The sequence below is a fragment of the Rutidosis leptorrhynchoides genome, chromosome 10 (assembly GCF_046630445.1).
Source record: "Rutidosis leptorrhynchoides isolate AG116_Rl617_1_P2 chromosome 10, CSIRO_AGI_Rlap_v1, whole genome shotgun sequence".
Classification (NCBI taxonomy): domain Eukaryota; kingdom Viridiplantae; phylum Streptophyta; class Magnoliopsida; order Asterales; family Asteraceae; genus Rutidosis; species Rutidosis leptorrhynchoides.
This window is the reverse complement of record NC_092342.1, coordinates 310,805,510-310,826,786: the sequence shown is the minus strand read 5'-3', so window position 1 is coordinate 310,826,786 and position 21,277 is coordinate 310,805,510. Positions and strand designations below refer to the sequence as shown.

The 21,277-nt window shown below is 29.7% G+C and overlaps 1 non-coding gene across 1 annotated transcript; it reads left to right on the top strand.

The window, feature by feature from the left end:
• Positions 1-310: 310 nt before the first annotated feature.
• On the top strand, positions 311-417 carry LOC139873698 (small nucleolar RNA R71). Its single transcript, XR_011767425.1, has one exon. It is a non-coding gene; the product is annotated as a small nucleolar RNA R71 (small nucleolar RNA).
• The last annotated feature ends 20,860 nt before the right edge of the window (positions 418-21,277 follow it).

Sequence of the window (21,277 nt, the reverse complement as noted above, 5' to 3'; positions counted from 1 at the left end):
GCATTTCTCACAACTGATTCGTATTGCGTGAATATCTTTATTCATCTTTTCCATTCGTCTCTTGAAAGCATCTATTTTTGCAGAAACAGAATCAAAGTCATGGCTAGAATCGGCTCTAGACGCTTTAGATGATCGAAAAATATCTTTTTCCTGGTGCCACTCATGTGAGTGGGAGGCTGTGTTATCAATAATTTTGTGAGCTTCGGTTGCGGTTTTCTTTATAATGGAACCACCAGCTGCTGTGTCGATGTCTTTTAGTGTAGCAACGTCGACACCTTGGTAGAATATTTGTACTATTTGATAAGTGTCTAAACCGTGCTGAGGACATTCTCTCAACAACTTTTCGAATCTTGTTCACGCCTCATATAATGTTTCATTTAGCTTTTGCATGAACGTAACAATTTCTCCTTGAAGTCTCACGGCTTTAGATGCCGGAAAGAATTGTTTAAGAAAATTTTCAACTAAGACATCCCATGTATCAATCGCCCCTTTAGGTAACGATTCTAACCAATCTTTGGCTTCTCCCTTTAAAGTCCAGGGAAATAACATGAGATAGATCTGTTCATCCTCAACTTCTCTGATTGTGAATAGAGTACAGATCCTATTAAAGGTTCGAAGATGTTCGTTTGGATCTTCTTTTGGCGTACCACTATATTGGCATTGATTAGTTACCATGTGTAGGATTTGTCCTTTGATTTCATAATCTGTCGCATTAATGTCTGGCTTAATAATGGCGTGACCTTGGCCCGTGCGTGTGGCTCTCATTCGATCTTCCATACTTAGAGGTTCCGTTACTTCCATAATTGAATTTGTTGAATCTGAATCACTAGAGGATTCTGATTTAATGGTTTCTTCCTCGACAATCTCTGGATGAGTAATTTGTGATTCCGGAGGAATGATTAGTGGTTCAGGATCTCTGAATTATCCTTGAATATCCTCCGGATTCTCAATTGTGAGGTCGGGTTCAAAAAATGGATTATCAGAAATTTGAATTGGAGTACTCGGTCGACTAGATGATGATTCTAAAGAAAAATCAACGGCGACAATGTTGGCTAGATGTCTTGATCGAGTTACAGGAGGTGAACGTATGAAAGGTGGTGAACGTTTTGCTCGGTGCATTCACTGAATATCCTATTAGTTATAAAAGATAAAAATTATATAAGTTATCAAATTAATAGACTTTTCTGATTTTGCCCACGTTTCGAATAGCCAATAGATGCAGCAGGTAGCCAGGACCCTTTAAATCGAAAGCCCACAACTCGCCACTAACAAATCCAACTATTACTACGAACCAAAAAATTTGGATGTCTATCAATTTAACCACTTAAAATAATTTTTCGTCGAAGTTTTAAAGAAAATAAAGAAATTTCTATGTCCTAAAAACTAGAGCGTCGAGAAATGAGAAAGAAAAAGTATGCGTCGAAAAACGTCGAAAAATAAAAGGTTAAAAAATAAAAATAAGAAAGAAAAAGGTCGATACTTAAAAGTCTAAAAACTAAATCTAAAAAGTTGCGCCTAAAGGTATTAAAGCTTAAAAGAAAATCTATATCCAAAATGACAATAACTTAAATAGGCACTAAAATCTATTAAATATTAAAGCGATAAGCGATGTCGTAACATTCTAAAGCGCTTAAATCTTAATCTAAAGAAAAAGCACTTAAGGAATTTTACGGCAAAGCCTAAAAATATAGAAATATAAAGTAACTACGGCAAAAACTAAGTTTAAAACTAATTACGAACGATAAATATACAAATTACAAATTAAACGATTAAAAAGTACAAATTATAACTAAAATGATAACAATACAAATTTTATAAAAATATTATTTTTAGATTATATTTTATAAAAATATATAATCTATATATGTAAATAATAAATACAAAAACTTAAAATACAAATTTAAAAACTAAAACTAAATATACAAATTTAAAAACTAAAACTAAATATTATTATTAATTATAAACCCTAATTGATTTAAATAATAAATATATTTAATAACCCTACTTCGTATTAAAATTCCGTGGTATGTTGCCTGTCCAGACAGATCATGCGACCGCATGATGATTAGTCAACTAGGTCATGCGATCGCATGGCCCACGATTTCCTGGATCCATCCGGGTTTAACAGGCTTCGGCCCAAATTTAATTTTAATTAATTTTTTTTCTGATTTTAAAATATAGAAAATATTTATAGAATATTTATATAAAATATAATAAACTTATATTTTAAAATCTTAAAAATAAAAGTACTTTTTAATTTTATAAATAAAGTTCTTAAAATATATATATATATATATATATATATATATATATATATATATATATATATATATATATATATTTATATTTTTTAACACTAAAACAAAATATTTTTATGAAATAAGAAATCAAATATTTAAAAAAATATATAGTTTTTCACCGAGTCCCCGGCAGCGGCGCCAAAAATACTTGATGTTATGCGAGGTGTATACGAAATAGTTATAATTTTACTGCGAAATACTATTAAATACGATACAATTTTACACAAGTTATTTATTTATTTATAGAGTGGATATACCTAAACCTTGCTATAACACTTATAGGCAGTGTACCTAATCGTAGAGTAGTGTAGTTTTTAGTAAGTCCGGTTCGTTCCACAGGGAGCTAGTGATACGTACTATATTTTTAACAACTATATTTAATATATATATATATATATATATATATATATATATATATATATATATATATATATATATATATATAAGTAGTAATAATATTATATAAAAGGGGGTTTTATCATTTAATGACCGGTTTGTCGATTTTAAATAAAGCGTAAAAATAAATGACGAAAATATAAATGATAGAATTTAAATTGCGATAAAGTAAATTGCAGTAATTAAAATTACAGTAAATAAAGGTACGATGAAATATGAAATAAAAGTATTATGCTTATTTAAACTTCCGTAATCATGATGTTTGACATTTTGATTTTAATTAATTATTACCCGGGTTAATTATCCTTTGTCCTGGATTATTTGATACCTATTTGGTTTTTTTCCATAATAGTCCATCGGTCATAATTATAAAATGCTCGTCAAATTAACCTTATTCCCGAAGTCTAATATTCCAACTAATTAGGGATTCGAACTGTAACAAGGTTTTAATACTTTGTTTAATAAGTACACCAGGTTATCGACTGCGTGTAATCCAAGGTTTTATTACTTTGTTAACAATTACACCAATTATACTTGTATGTAATCCACCCCTGTTTTAACGAGATATGAATATTAATTTACCCACTTGATCAGAATGAATAATCAATTACCCAACCCGAATAATTAATTAAATGATCGTAAAAGATGTCATATAAACGTCACTAAATAGAACATACATAATCATTTTAATAATTATTAGATTAACTAATTTGAAGATAAGTTCGACAGATTCTAATGAGTTGTCATTCGATTAGACAATACCCCCTATCTATTAATAGTCAATAGTCCAATGTCCACAAGTGTCGGTCTTTTGTCTAAACCTTAATTATGGTACAAAATCCAATAACCCCATCTTAATATTTTAGTCCAACATCACGATTACTTCGGCTCAAATAAGCATAATAATAACTTAGTTACGAGACATTAATTTAAAAAGGAAGAACATAGCTTACAGTGGTGATTAATTGCGTAGCGTTACACGGACAGAGTTCAGACTTACAAAACCTTAAAACATTTCTTACAATAACCCAATTATTATTAAACTTAAATTAAACTTTAAATTATATATATATATATATATATATATATATATATATATATATATATATATATATATATATATATATATATATATATATATATATATATTTCTTACAGAGAAAGGAAGAGAAAAAGATATATATTACTCGTCCAATTCGCTGCCTTTTATAGATGTGAACTGAGTTTGGGAGCCATGCGATCGCATGGGTTCCCTTTGTTATTTCCATGCGATCGCATGGACAGGCTGGCCAGCATACATCCTTCAATTAAACGTGGGCTGCGCTTATTTATTTAATATATAATATAATATATATAATTTTATATAATTAATTATATATTATATTATATTCTTGTGCATTATTGACTTGTAATTTTAGCTCTGTTGCGTCGCGCGTTGATAGTTGGTTCATGTCCCGGTTCCGGATTTTCGAACGTCCTTGCGTACTATTTAATATCTTGTACTTTGAGTTTCGCAGCTCGTACTCTTGTCATTTTTAGACGTTTCTTATCAATAAATGGAACCACTTGAATTATATCTTGTACATTTGAGCTTTTTGGTCATTTGCGTCTTCAAATCGTCATTTTCTTCTTTTGTCTTCGCACTTATTTATTTAAACGAATATTACATAAAAATAGAACAATTGCAACTAAAAGCTTTACATATTGGAAGGATATTGTGCCTAAATATATGTTCATTTGGAGCACTATCAAGAATCATGAAAGGTTTGAACGCAGATTGTTATCGTCAAGATACAAATGAGGTTTAAGATGAAATCAAATGGCAAGCTTGAAGAATTGTTTAGTTTCATATGTTATAATTAATATTTTAATTCATTTTTAATTGTCCAATGTTGATAGTCCACAGTAGTAGTCCACAGTTAGTAATTCAATAATTCATATATAATATTCGAATTAATTAATACGTATCGTGACCCATTGTATACATGTCTCAGACTCGATCACAACTCAAAGTATATATATTATTTTAGAATCAACCTCAACCCTGTATAGCTAACTCGATCATTACCGCATATATAGTGTCTATGGTTATTCCAAATAATATATATAGATGCGTCGATATGATATGTCAAAACCTTGTATACGTGTCCCGATTTATACAATGATATTTAAAGTGCGTAAACTAATTACAGAAATTAAATGACGATAAATAAATTGCGATAAATAAAATGTAACCAGTTAGCTAGGAACAGTTAGCTAGGATTTTGTTAGCGTGGATTCTTAACAGAATTTCTCATAGTTTATTTGTTTGTTTCTAACAAATTTTGTTTTGTCCAAAGTTTTCTTCATTATGCCACTTGTTGGATTCTGATAAGTCAAAATCCAAATATGAATTTGAATGAAAATGGTTATTCTATGGTGAACGGATTCGTATATCTGTGGATGTAAGTAGGATAGTAAATGACTGTTGAATCAGATTGGAAGAATGTACAGTGTAACTTATTAATGTGAAATTTAAATATTCCTCGAGTATTACCTACCCGTTAAAATATTTTCACCATTAACAGTTTGTACGAAAGAATTTTTTTTTTAATTACAATCTTTATGAAAACATATATACATATATATTTTCTTCAGATGTAATCATGGATTTAATGAGTAAATATGATATTAAACCCATTTGATTTACCATTAGAACAAGAATATATAATCTCTAAAGCATTAGAGATTATATAATCGTCATGTAGAACGAAGATAAATGATGTAGATCGATTCGTTGAACGATGATAATGATCGAGGTACATAATGAGATGTTGAGGCGTGTGATGTTGAAACTTGGGTTGTTGGTGGTACTGGTATTGATGTTGGTGGTTCTGTTGGTGCCGATGATACTGCTGAAGCTGGTAAGTTTTGCACCATATTTTCCAAAGCCACTACTCGAGCGCGAAGTTCGTTGACTTCTTCTATTACTCTGGGATGATTGGCGGTTGGAACAGGCAGATGAATAAGGTTCAGAAAATAGGATATCATATAATCGTTGTGAGATATCAGACCATGCGGGTGGATATGGTGTTTCGGATAGGTTCACCGGTAAGTGCTTCAGGTTCTTCGCCAAGAGGTGAATTCGGTTGTTGGAAGGGATTGCCTTCTTTGCATCTCCCTTGATTAAGTCGACTACGAACCCATTCCCAATTCATCCAGTATAGAGGATGACTAGTGGCGAGTTCCATTTCGTACGATTGAATAAAGGGTTTTTCGATATGAAATGATTTTTGAATATTGGATGATATTCTAACTACATAGAATATCTATATATATAGAGCAAAAGATTTCATAGATTACAGAGAAATTTACGGCATATGTCAGGCAAGTCTATAGTAACAGATGCGCTAAGATATGAATTTTGTTTATACACTATTCATGTAATCAATGCAGTAAGATGTGTCTAGACTAAGAACGATAAGCAGATAATTTCTTAAGGATGATAAGCAGATGATTTCCGACTAGAAATGATAAGCAAAACTTTTGACATGCAGACACGGTCGAAGTCCAGACTCACTAATGCATCTTAACAACTATCAGTTAGACACACTAATGCAAGACTTGATTCGCTAAGACCACCTCTCTGATACCACATGAGACGACCCGTCCTAATCCATAAGGACGAATATAATAACATATGATTACATTGCGAGGTATTTGACCTCTATATGATACATTTTACAAACATTGCATTCATTTTTAAAAGACAAACTTCCATTACATCGGAAGTTGACAGATATGCATATCGTTTCATAATATATCCAAACTATGAATGACTTTATATTAATCTTGATGAACTCAACGACTCAAATGCAACGTCTTTTGAAATATGTCATGAATGACTCCAAGTAATATCTCTAAAATGAGCAAATGCACAGCGGAAGATTTCCTTAATACCTGAGAATAAACATGCATTAAAAAGTCAACCAAAAGGTTGGTGAGTTCATTAGTTTATCATAGTCATTAATTTGCATCACTTTAATAGACCACAAGATTTCATATATTGACACGCATAACTCGCGAATTAAAATTCATTCATATGGTGAACACCTGGTAACCAACCTTAACAGGATGCATATAGAATATCCCCATCATTTCGGGACTCACATCAGAAATGATAAATCGAAGTACTACAGCAGTTTAAATTCTCTGACTGGGGCTTGTTAGTGCCCATAGATCTATCTTTAGGATTCGCGTCAATTGGTGGCAATTATCATAAACACCAATTCTTAGGCTACTAAGCTAAAAAAGGGCATATTCGGTTCGATAATCCAACCATAGAATGTAATTTAGATTACTTGTGTCTATTTCATAAAACATTTATAAAAACAGCGCATGTATTCTCAGTTCCAAAAATATATATCGCAAAAGCATTGAAAAAGGGAGCAAATGAAACTCACGATCCAATATTGTGTAGTAAAAATATTCATACGACGAAACTGAACAATGCAGGGTTGGCCTTGGATTCACGAACCTATATCATTCATATATGTATTAAAACGTATAATCGAAATCGAACAAATTTGTATTTTAATATATTTCTTATATTAGTAATTTATTGACTATTTATTTATATTTTAAATACTCAAAATTTGTATAACTATATATATATATATATATATATATATATATATATATATATATATATATATATATATATATATATATATATATAACGGATTTAAAGTAGTAGATATGTTACGTATTATAATTATCCTATATTGACGTTTAGAAAAATATCATATTATGTATTAAAACTTTATATTGATATATTTGAAATATTTATTTGAAATAATAATAATAGTGATAGTAATAATAATAATAATAGTAATGTTAATAATGATAATAATAATATAATATTAGTAATGATCATAATAATAATATTGCTAATAATAATACTTATTAATATCTTAAGAACATAACGGTTTTATATCTATATTTACATATGTATAGATACTTTATTTACAATATTCACGATCATAGTTATATCTTAATCAATATAAATCTTATATTTATCTAAATACTTATCTTATTCAAGATTATAAGAGTTTCCATAATTTCCAAGTTTAGTTCATAAATGTATAATATTTATTAATAATAATAATAATCATAATTGTACTATAATAATAATAATAATAATAATAATTATAATCATAATAATGGTAATAATACTAAAATGATACAATTTATAATAATCTTACATATAAAAATATATTAATGATAAATAATGTTCCTAATACTTATAGTTATAGTTATGATATTTGTAATAATTATAATACTAATTATATCAATAATAATAATAATAACAATAATAATCCTAAATATTAATACTTTGTAATAATAATAATATTAGTAATAATAATATTAGTAACAATTCACTTACTATAATCATAATAATAATGATAAGTGTTAATTAATAATACTAATAATTATAACACCAATAATCATAATAATAATTAAATTAATGAAAATACTAACAATAATAATAATAATAACAATACTAACAATAATAATAAAAGTAATAAAAAGGCTACCTTTCAATGTTTTCCTAAAAAAAAGCCCACGACCGGGCTCTAACCCGTGACCACTCGCTAACCCGACATGTACCCAACCAGCTGCTCCGTTTTATTTTTCTGTTATAATCACCACTTAATTACTTTTAACCCGGTTAATATGTTCCCTTTTTCTTTTTCTTCTTTACACAAACTGGATCGACCCGGGTTTAATCCCAGTTTAACAACAAGCTAACATCTTTTATAACTTTTAATTGAAGCAAAATTACTAGTTGTGATTTATTTAATTTATTTAAAACAAAAAAAAATTATCGCTGTAACAGTTTCTTGAAGAACAACGATGAACTCGAATTTGATTTCAAACTTTTAGAACATTTCAGGCTATGATTATAACATGAAAAAGGTTCCAAATCTATCATAGAAACTTTCTGGGTCATTAATTTAACTGAAAACATCCAATTGAGCTTGAATTTCTCGATGAACATATACTTTGACTTTTAAAAAATTAACTTTGACTCTTAAATTCGATTTCGATATGAAAAATTGAAAGTCGAAACTTTCCAGAAAGATTGTTTAGCAGGTTCCTAACAAAACGGCATTTGTAATTTTTGAAATCTAATTTGAAATCAATTATTTTGAAAAATGGAAACAGAAACAGAGTTTTAGCAGTGTTCTTCAATATTTTGATTTAAATCCGATCAGTTTAGGAGTTTTTAGTGACTTCTGTGATTTATAAATGATAATGTGAGGTGGTATGATTCCAATTACAACTGTAGTCAATTGTTTTGTAGCCCAATAAAATCGACAGGGATTATTCTTCCAGTACAGAAATATATATAAAAAAATATAAAAGGAAATCGATAGCTAACTGTTTTTGGACGTTTTTAGTGATTGAGATTCAATTTTATAACGACCCTCATTTTTCCATTCTATATTTCTTATTTTTCCATTCTATACTTTTCCTTATTAAATGCCCAACAATATAATTAAACTTTAATCAATAATTATTAAGCGTTAAGAATTATAAAATATAATGATTATCTTTGTAAACGATAAGTTAATAAAAGATAAAAAAATAAAAAAATAAAGGACTTATTAACTTTTGTGAATAAATAAATAACTTTAAAACTTGTGTACTTAAAATAATTAAACTTGGATAATTAAGGAATCATTTGAACTAATCTAAAATACAAGGACTTAAGTGAAAAAGTTAAACCCTAACCCTAATAAAACCCTAGCCGATTTTGGAAGGGCAAAATTACCATTCTACCCCTCTAATTTTTGGCCCAAACAACAACCCTAACCCCCTCTTCAAGCTAGCTTATTCCCTAAGTAATTCCTTATTAAACCCTAACTCTAGAATAGTCCTAACACTCCTATAAATAGAGGCCTAACCTAAACTTTTTCAATGTACCAAATCACAACAACAATTCTCTCTCCTAAATCTCTCTCCCTCTCTCCCTATTTCGGCTCCCCAAACTGAAATCACCACCACCACCCATCGAAATCATCATCAATCTTCAAGGTGATCTTCAAGTGTTCTTCGCGTTCTTCAAGAATCTTCAAGGAGTTCTTCAAGTTTTTCAAGGCTTTGATCTTCAATCTTCATCGTGTTCATCGCTTCTTTGTTAATCATCTTGAATCTTCAAAGGTATAACATAAACCCTAACTTGTTTAAATAATCTTTGATCTTTAATTCATGTTATAAACTTGTTTATTCATAAATATATACATAAACACACCTAGATCTATATATATATATATATATATATATATATATATATATATATATATATATATATATATATATATATATATATGTATGTCAACCAAGAAGAAAAAAAAGGAAAAAGGAAACTTTGATCTTTAAACCCTAGGTTATTACATGAAAGATTTGTTTATGGTTAATTTAGGAAACAAAATATATATATATATATATATATATATATATATATATATATATATATATATATATATATCGACATATACATATATATACATGTAAAAAATATTTTTATATATATATATATATACATATATACGAATTATATACATATATATATATATATATATATATATATATATAATATATATATATATATATTTATATATATATATATATATATATATATATATATATATATATATATATATATATATATATAAAACCCTAATTACTTAAAACCCTAATTCATTAAACCTAACCCTAATTATTTAATACCACTTTAATTATTAAAACCCTAATCATTACCTAATCATTACTATATTAAATAAAACCTTTATTTACTAAACCCTAATTTATTAAACCCTAGGACATTAATTACTAAACCCTAGTTATTAAATACTACTTTAATTAACTAACCATAATTAATGAAACCCTAATACTACTTATACTATTAATTAACATGTATACACTATTACTATTACTAACACCTATAACCTACTACTTATATTATAACTCATAAAAACATTTTGGGATATGTATTAGAGATGTATAGATCTTCAAACTTTCTTGACGAATGGTTTCTACGAAACTCTAGGCGAAAGGGTTTGGATTTTCCGATTTAAAGGGTCCTATAGCTCAAGCCCCTAGACCTGAAATGGCCTTTCGAAGGGAAATGAGTGATTGGAAGCTTATCTAATACGGCAAGTATCCTAAAATGGAAAACACTCTTAAAAGTAGAAACTTTCTAGTTATAGAAACTTACTAAAATAAGGAACCTACTAAAAGTGGAAACTTTCTAAAAATAGAAATTTACTAAAAAAGGAAAACGAACTATACTTAAAACACTATCATACTTAAACATTTACTTAAACATGGGAAAAAACACTTACTACTCTTAAATGTCAATAGGTTGACTTTCTGTTCGTTCCAACTTTCTATTCCAAGGAATAATCATCATCTCTCTCTGCTTACTAAGATGAATTCATAGCCCCACTCTTTATTGCTAGCAAACTTATTTACTTTTATTGGGGTGAGACACATGCTACTTTTACTATTTACAATTTTGACACAAGTGCCAACTGTTAAAACTATGCTATACCCGGCTATGTCCGACTAAGTCCCTACAGTGATATTTTTAATTGCTCGTTGATTGCATGCTTAATTATTGGGGGTAGGCCTATCGGGAGTAACGTCCCCGATACATTTGACTAAGTATTTGTATTACTTAATAATGAAATTAAACCGACAAGGACACACACAACTTGTCATTGGGGCAAACTTGAACGTTTAGTCTAAATATCACGCCTTGGCATAACTTTTTGATCCTGGGGGAGATCAACTTTACAAACTAAATCTTGTGGTCTAAAACAACGGTCAAACTTATTTTTTAAACCTATGAACTTCACTCAACCTTTTTGGTTGACACTTTAGCATGTTTTGTCTCAGGTGCTGTTTGATCAAGTTATTTATCTACTGCTTATGTGATGCTACTTGGACATAGGATCAAGAGATATCGCATTTATTACTATTGCATTTAAACATTTACTTTATTCCTTTGTAATGACATTTCATTTTCCGCTGCGTACTCTCAATAAAGTTTGATTTTATCATTTAGTATAGTTCTCATTTATTATAATATGTTGGTTTGTTTGGTATTAAGTCACGTTTCACCCAGGCCCTAAGTAGGGGTGTGATAGATTGGTATCAGAGCAAATCAGGTTGTTATAGAGAACCAGGATTGCATCTTTATGTGTGCCTTATTTGCTAGCAAGGGTGCCTTAGCAATCTAGAAAACTATAACTGAAAGGGCCCATTCATATACGTTATAAACGATTCACAATAGTTGATTACATCGCGAGGTATTTGACCTCTATATGATACATTTTACAAACATTGCATTCGTTTTTAAAAGACAAACTTTCTTTACATCAAAAATTGACGGCATGCATACCATTTCATATTACATCCAACTATTATTGACTTAATATTAATCTTGATAACCTCCACGACTCGAATGCAACATCTTTCAAAGTATGTCATGAATGACTCCAAGTAATATCCTTAAAATAAGCCAATGCACAGCGGAAAATTTCTTTAATACCTGAGAATAAACATGCTTTAAAGTGTCAACCAAAAGGTTGGTGAGTTCATTAGTTTATCATAATCAATCATTTCCGTAATAGTAATAGACCACAAGATTTTATATACATAAACGTTTTAATAAAAATATTCTAAGTGGTTGAACACTTGGTAACCATACTTAACTTTTAATCAACGTCGCATATTCCCTTTATTATGAAATCTCACTACACTGTACCAAGTGTAGTCACTGGAATGAAGTACTGTGCAACCGTTGAATACTGGTCGTCCAGTCCGGTTGGGGTTGTCAGGCTCGATAGATCTATCAACAGGATTCGCATTTACAATACCGCATGTAAATGGTAGTTACCAAGCTATTAGGGAAAAATATGCAAAGTGGTACAACTCAACGTAGAATATGTTTTTAGTACTTGTGTCCATTTCGTAAAACATTGCATGTATTCTCAGCCCAAAAATATATATAAAAAAAGGAGTAATGAAACTCACAATACTGTATTTCGTAGCAATTGTGTATATGACGACACTGAACAAATGCAGGGTTTGTCTCGGATTCACGAACGTTTCAATATTGTGATTCAATATTGCAGGAAAGTACGTAGACGCAACGAAAATGATAAACGTTAGGTTGACCTCACGAGCAATACCCTAGATCAATACCCATAACCTTCATAGCTATAACCCATAATTTCCTTAGCTCTATTCCGTTTGAAAACTTATTTTGAAATCGTCTGAATATAACTCCGTCGTAGTATTTTATGTATACTAATAATATCTTGAAGTAATACTAAGTAAATATATATATGTAATTCGATTGAGAGAGTTTAGAGAAATATATTTTCAAGTTTTCTATGAAATAATGAAACCTATTGAATTCTATTTATAATAAATTTTTGAATTATTAAAGTGAATTATTAAAGTATGAATTATTAAAGTGAATTATTAAAATATGAATTATTAAAGTGAATTATTAAAGTATAAATTATTAAAGTGAATTATTAAAGTGAATTATTAAAGTGAATTATTAAAGTATGAATTATTAAAGTGAATTATTAAATATGAATTATTAAAGTTAAAGTAAAGTAAAAGTAAAGTAAAGGTAAAGTTAAAGTATAGTAAAAGTATAAAACTATGTGCCTATAATACGCGTATAAATATATTTAATATTAATTTAAATCGTTATATCATAAAACATTTTAGAAAAGTAGAATTATATATATTCATAATAGGTTTCAAGTTTTTAAATGACATTCTGTTGGTGAAGCATGGGATAAAGTCCAAAGGTTAAATAAACGTATGAAATCATCTTAATGAAAAATGTCGAGTTACTTAACTTGTCGATATCCAACATCTAAGTTATTTACACTCCACGTTCTTACTTTCATATTAAATAAAATGAAAGTTAACATAGTTATCTTATCAAGGTCACTAGGAAAATATTATAAAACATGCCTTGAAAATTAAACAGGAATTTCCACTAACCCTTGTCTAGTTCCCGTTAATTGACACATTTGTTCTTACTTATAAATCACTTTACCATTTTCCGAATATTGTCAAAAAGAATAGATTTCTTAAATCACAGTGGACCTCATAACATAGGCCCGTAATCATATCATAATGTATCGGATAATTCAATCATTTGATATTATCTCTTAATTCTGTCGATAAATATATCGAAACAATTACGTTCATGTAAAGTAGCATATATCTAATACTTTGTTAATGTTTTCAGTTAATATTATATATTATATATACATATCTATATACACATAATTGTTCGTGAATCGTCGAACACGGTCAAAGGGTAATTGATTACATGAATGTAGTTCCAAACTTTTTGAGATTCAACATTACAAATTCTGCTTATCGTGTCGAAAACATATAAAGGTTAAGTTTAAATTTGGTCGGAAATTTCCGGGTCGTCACAGTACCTACCCGTTAAAGAAATTTCGTCCCGAAATTTGATCGAGGTCATCATGGCTAACCATAAAAATATTTTCATGACGGATATGTGTTGATAGATAGTATTTTATTACCATAGAGTAATATGGATAAAATGATCCGATTACTCGAAGCGTATGAGTGAAGCTATCACAAAATATTGGAATGAGGAAAATAAGTTTCGTCATAATTTTTGACTTAGTCATGGTTGAATTCTGGAATTCAAGGGATTCAAAAAAAAAAAATCTTGGAAATCTATAAGATCTGTTTCTTCGAGATTTAAGGAAATTAGGATCTCTTTAATTAAATGCGATGATCTGTCCCGATTACTACTTATGATATTTCCCTTATATATTTACCTTTTCCATTCCATTAGTTTTTACCACTTCTATACTCAATTCCAATTTTAAAAGATTGCGAAAATGCTTAATCCAGTTCTAATCCTTGTCCTTATCCTTACTATCGCAACAATCATTCTCCTTTCCCAACTTCCACCGAAGGAATCTGTTTTCTTCCACTTCGTCCTTGGGGTTATAGTGTTTTTAATTCTCCGGTGTCTTTATGTTGCGATAAACATTGATATACACGGTTTGTAATTTATGTGTTGTTATTGGACTTTATATTCTCCCTTACATTTCGGAGTTTCATACTGTTGTTGTCTCTTCCCGGCTTTAAGTCAAGCGAATAATGGTCCAGAATTAGTAGGTATGAAGTTTTGGATGAACATAGTTAATGTTCTAAGAAGGAAATTGTAATGGTACGATCTTGATTTGGCAAATTACCAGAATATCCGAAAAGATAGAACTATCAAGAAGATATGTTCTTAATATGTTTAGAGATTTGGTAGAATGTAAGAGTCGTGTAAATGGCACATGATGACGGTATGTTCTGTGAATCATCACGTTCCATTAGAAACTCAGCATGACTTACTGTAATATAATCACGTTGATCAAGTGTCATTATATTATACTAGTTCATGCTTCAGTTCCCAACACTACTTCAAAAATATTCCAATTTTAAATTCGAAAGTTTCAGAATTTAGAAACTAAAATAGTTTTTTTTATGATGTAATACAGACAGCGCGAAGAGGTAAATGATTTCAGATAAGAATAATTATGGAAATATCTTCAGAAATATGGAGGATATTTATAATGAAAGATACAATGATATCTTAGAATTTCTAATATCAGAGGATGATGAAGAATATTATTCGTAAGGGTTTAGAGTCAGGAGGAAGGTATTCGATAATGACTTCAGCAGACACGGAATCATTTGGATTCTTTAAAGGTAGATTTCGTCCTTGTGATTTATCCACAGCCTTCTTCATGGTTTGCTCAATCCGTATTTTTTAGTACCAAATCTTCTCTTTTTCTGAGCTTTGCCAACACACTACTCTTTATCATCAAACTTTTTACTGTTAAGGTCGTTTATAGTTTTTGCTGCTTCATCAGCATTTCGAGAACTAGTTCGCAGTTTAGGGTGTTTTTCAGAAACTTCACATTCAAAGTATATAAGTCCAGAAGATAGACACATATAATTGTTGGCGTAGACATGCTGCGAGATTTCAAAATACTGATTGCTAATTCCCGATGATTCGTATGGCAATTCTCGTTACAAGATGCAGATGAGTAAATGATGGGGTTTTGATAAATATAAAGATTTTTCGGAAAGTTAAAGATCAATGAAGTTGTTAATAAGTTTACTGCTAATGTGGCGAGATATGAAAGGTTCCCCGGTAATAGTGATGAAGGGGTAATCATTATAATAAGGCTTATTCGAATGAACAATTGAAGTTGGTTTGCTGGAGCTGTGACAAAACCGTCTATTTTTAGAAGGGATTGAAAAGTTATTTTAGCTAGTAAATGTCAAAAGGTCTGACATGGATACGTGTTAAATTATGACCTTGGTTTCAAGAGTTTTTCAGGTACGTAACTGTGGATAACATGTGGTTAGATCATCATCTCGATTGTTCATTATTTGAAGTGTCTTCAGGTATTTCGAAGGGCTTGAACACAGATTATAATCGTTAATATACATACGATGTTCTAACACAGTTTTGAAGTCAAAGTATAGCTTTGAAAGATGTAAGAATCTAAGAGTGATGATACCGGTTATATCTTGAATTGAATTCGGCGATTTCAAAATCAGAATATGTAATTAGATTTTTGAATTAGTATGGTTGTTTTGATTTCTATAAAAGAATGTATATTGTTGTGAAAGTAGGGAGTATAATGGATGATTTACTGAATTAGATTCGAAGAATGTAACATATTAATTGTGAATTTATATATCTCTCGGGTATTACCTACCCAGTAAAAAAAATGTCACAATTAATATTTTGTACAAAAGAATTTTATTACAGTCTTTATGGAAATATGTGTATATTTCTTCAGATGTAATATAGATTTAATGAGTTAATATTAAATTAAACTCATTTGATTTATGGCTAAGGCTAGGATAGATAATTTCTGAACTTTAAAAATTACATAATCGTCGTAGAATGTTTTCCCAATGAAGTTATGAATCAATACTTCATCGTTGTGGTATTCCTTAGTATCTACAGGGCGTATGACGTCGATGCTCATGGGACAGATTGTGAAGTTGAGGTTTGCGATGCGGTTGTTGTTGGTGGTGGTAATGGTACTGTTGATGTTGTTGATGGTGGTACTGGTTATGTTGCTGGTGCTGCTGCTGGTGTTTGTAATCTTTGCACCATATTCTTCAAAGCCACTACCCGAGTGCGAAGCTCGTAGACTTCTTCTATTACACCGGGGTGATTGTCGGTTCAGACGAGTGGATAAATAAGATCTAGAATTTGGTGTAGTATATAATCGTGACGAGATACTCTGGAAATGAGAGAGAAAATGGTGTTTCGGACAGGTTCGCCGGTAAGTGCTTCAGGTTCTTCGCCAAGAGGGCAATGTGGTGGATGGAAAGGATCGCCTTCTTCTTGTCTCCAATGATTAAGGAGGCTATGAACCCATCCCCAATTCATCCAGAATAGATGATGGCTGATTGGTTGATCCATTCCAGTCACACTGCTTTCGGAGCTTGAGTGAGATTCTATTTCGGAATCCGAGGAACTTGAACTGATGACGAATTCCATTTCGTACGATTTGATAAAGGATTTTTCGATACGAAATGATTTTCAGGCTATCGGGTGGTATTCTAACTACATAGAATATCTATATATATAGATCAAAAGATTTCATAGATTACGGAGGAATTTACGAAATATGTCAGGCAAAGTTTACGGTAATAGATACGATAAGATATGATTTAGCAGATACGCTAAGATATGAATTTTATCTATACAGTATTCATGTAATCAATGCAGCAAGACATGTCTAGACTAAGAATAATAAGCAGGTAATTTCCTAAGGATGATAAGTAGGTAATTTTTGACACAAATGATAAGCAAAACTTTTGACATGCAGACACGGTCGAAGTCCAGACTCACTAATGCATCCTAACAACTTATCAGTTAGACACACTAATGCAGACCTGGTTCGCTAAGACCACCGCTCTGATACCAACTGAAAGGACCCGTTCATATATATTATAAACGATTCACAATAGTTGATTACATCGCGAGGTATTTGACCTCTATATGATACATTTTACAAACATTGCATTCGTTTTTAAAAGACAAATTTTCTTTACATCAAAATTGACGGCATGCATACCATTTCATATTACATCCAACTATTATTGACTTAATATTAATCTTGATGAACTCAACGACTCAAATGCAACGTCTTTCAAAGTATGTCATGAATGACTCCAAGTAATATCCTTAAAATAAGCTAATGCACAGCGAAAGATTTCTTTAATACCTGAGAATAAACATGCTTTAAAGTGTCAACCAAAAGGTTAGTGAGTTCATTAGTTTATCATAATCAATCATTTTCGTAATAGTAATAGACCACAAGATTTCATATACATAAACGTTTTAATAAAAATATTCTAAGTGGTTAAGCACTTGGTAACCATACTTATAATTTAAGAATAATGATAACAATAATTGTTAATAATAATGTTAATAACAATGTTATTAATGATAATATTAATGAATTATATTACTTTTATAATAATAATAATGTTGATAATCTATAATAATAATAATAATGATAATATCTAATAATAATACTAATATTAATCATAATAACTAAAATAATAATTTTATTACTAGTTATATTAAGAATGATATTAATAATGATAATAATAATGTTAATAACAATAATATTACAATAAATCAAATGTATCAAATTTCACACATATATATATATATATATATATATATATATATAATAATATTAACAATGCTGATATTAATGTTAATATTTCTGAAAGTAATAATTTTAATATAACAACTAAATTTTAACTTGTATCATATTATTAATTATGTAGAATTCATGTACTACATTACATAATAACTTTTATCGAATATTTATTATCTATTTATAACTTTATATGTAGTACAATATACACATAATAATAATTATACGCAGAAATCATATATATTTTTATATATATATATATATATATATATATATATATATATATATATATATATATTCATTTTAAATTACACTTAATTATTTTATATCTTATTTTACATATTTAATTCTAATATTTATATTTTATAATTTCACTTTATTATATATATACTTACATTTATATATGTATACATATTTATTTACAAACAATTGTTCGTGAATCGTCGGGGTAATGTCAAAGGTCAAATGCATTCATGAAACAAATTCTAAAATTTTTGAAATTCAACATAACAGACTTTGCTTATCGTGTCGAAATCATATAAAGATTAAGTTTAAATTTGATCGAAAATTTCTGGGTCGTCACATTTTTCAAGCCAAGACTTGACATCTTGCAAGTTGAAATGTTATTTCCAATAAGCAGTATGTCATCAACATACAAGATCAAGAAGACTACTTGCTACCACTAGATTTAATGTAAACATGGAGCTCATCTTGATTTTGAGAAAAACTAAACTCTTTGTTATTCTCATCGAACTTAAGATTCTAGCTCCTGAATGCTTGCTTTAATCCATAAATAGATTTTAGAAGCTTGCATACTTTATTAGGATACTTATGATATATAAACCCTTTTGGCTGAACCATATATACGTCCTCGCTTAGGTCGCCATTTAGGAAAGCGGTTTGATAGCCATTTACCATACTTCATAATTATGGAAAGTAGCTATGGCAACAAGTATCCTAATTTATAAAGCTCGTAATCACTGAAAAAGTTTCATCATAACCTTTTGCCACGAATAGAGCTTTAAAAGTTTTACATTTCCGTCCATGCCAGTCTTCTCTTTGAAGACTCATTTACACCCTAATATCTTACAACTGGGTAGAAGATTATTCAAGTCTCATACTTTATTTTCTTTCATGGACTGCATCCTTGCATTCATAGTATCTCGTCATTTGGCAGATTCTCATAATCTGATATGACCCTTCATGATAGCTAGTGGGTTCATCATAATCCCCTAAATGAGGTTCATCTAAATTAATCAGAAGATAATACCTCAGGTCTATGAAGATTTCTACTAGATCTATGATGTGTAGGTGCAACACGTTCTGGCTCACCGACAGTGTGTCCAGCTTTAACGTGTGGATAGCTAGTATTTATAGAAGGTATGTTACTTTGTGTTTCTTGAATTCTTCAAGATCTACTTTACTCTCACTAAATTCTTGTAAGAGAAGATCTCTTTAAAAGAACTCAGCAGACCGAGTAGAAAACACGTTATTTTCAGCTTGGTAGTAAAAGTAGTAACCCATTGTTTTCTTTGAGTATCACAAAAGTGACATCGATACTTCTGGATTTTGTTTAAAGTGTCATGTTTCACATATACTTCACAATTCCAGACTTTCAAATAAGACAACTTGAGACTCTTCCCATGCCATAGATCATGGTGTCTTTTATACCTTCTTAGTTGGAACCATAATGAGTATGCTTGCAGCAGACTCAAATTCATATCCTAAAAAGACTATGATAGAGTAGTCAGACTCATCATTGATCAAAACCATATCAAGTAAAGGTCGATCCCTCCACTCAAACACACTATTGTGATGTGGTGTCTAAGGCGGAGTGAATTGTGAGATAATCCCACCATTCTCCAGGTGGTCCAAAAACTCGTGACTCATATACTCACTTCTTCCATCAGAACAAGTGATTTAATGGTCTTTTCAAGCTGATTCTTTACTTCATTATGAAAGACTTTAAACCTTTCAAATACTTCATGTTTATGTTTCAGCAAGTAAACATAACCATATCTACTATAACCACCAGTTAATGTAATGAAGTAAGTTTCACCATCTAGACATTGTTTAGAAGGGCCACATACATCAATATGTATAAGTCCTAAAAGATCTTTAGCTCTTTGACTTAATTAGGAGAAAAAAAGCCTTCGTCATCTTTTCACATAAACATTACTCGCGTATATCAAATGACTCGTAGTCAGTTGATTCCAAAAATCCAATAGAATGGGTTTTAAAATGCATTGTTTATGTGACCAAGATGACAATGTCATAGATAGATTTTATTCAAGTCTTGCTTGAATTATTTGGCGATACAGGTATACACATGATTTATCATTTAAAATCACACAATGTATATAAATTTTAAAAACACAATCACATGGATAGGCATTAAGATAAAAAAATATTATCCTTAGAAACTTAAAAAGCAAAGAGCGTAAATGCAAGTTCAAAACTAGCATCTTTCAAAATATATTGCTCCTAATACTAGGAGCATAATGTGACGACCCGGAAACTTCCGACCAAATTTAAACTTAATCTTTGCATAAGTTCGACACGATAAGCGAAGTCTGTAATGTTAAAGTCTAAAAATATTTGAACTGTATTCATGTACATATTTGACCTTTGACTACTCCCAACGATTCACGAACATTTGTATGTAAATAAAAATGTAAATATATAGGAATATCTATATGATTTAAATGTATAACTATTGATGATATTATAATACAACTTATTAATAATGGTCATTATATTTAT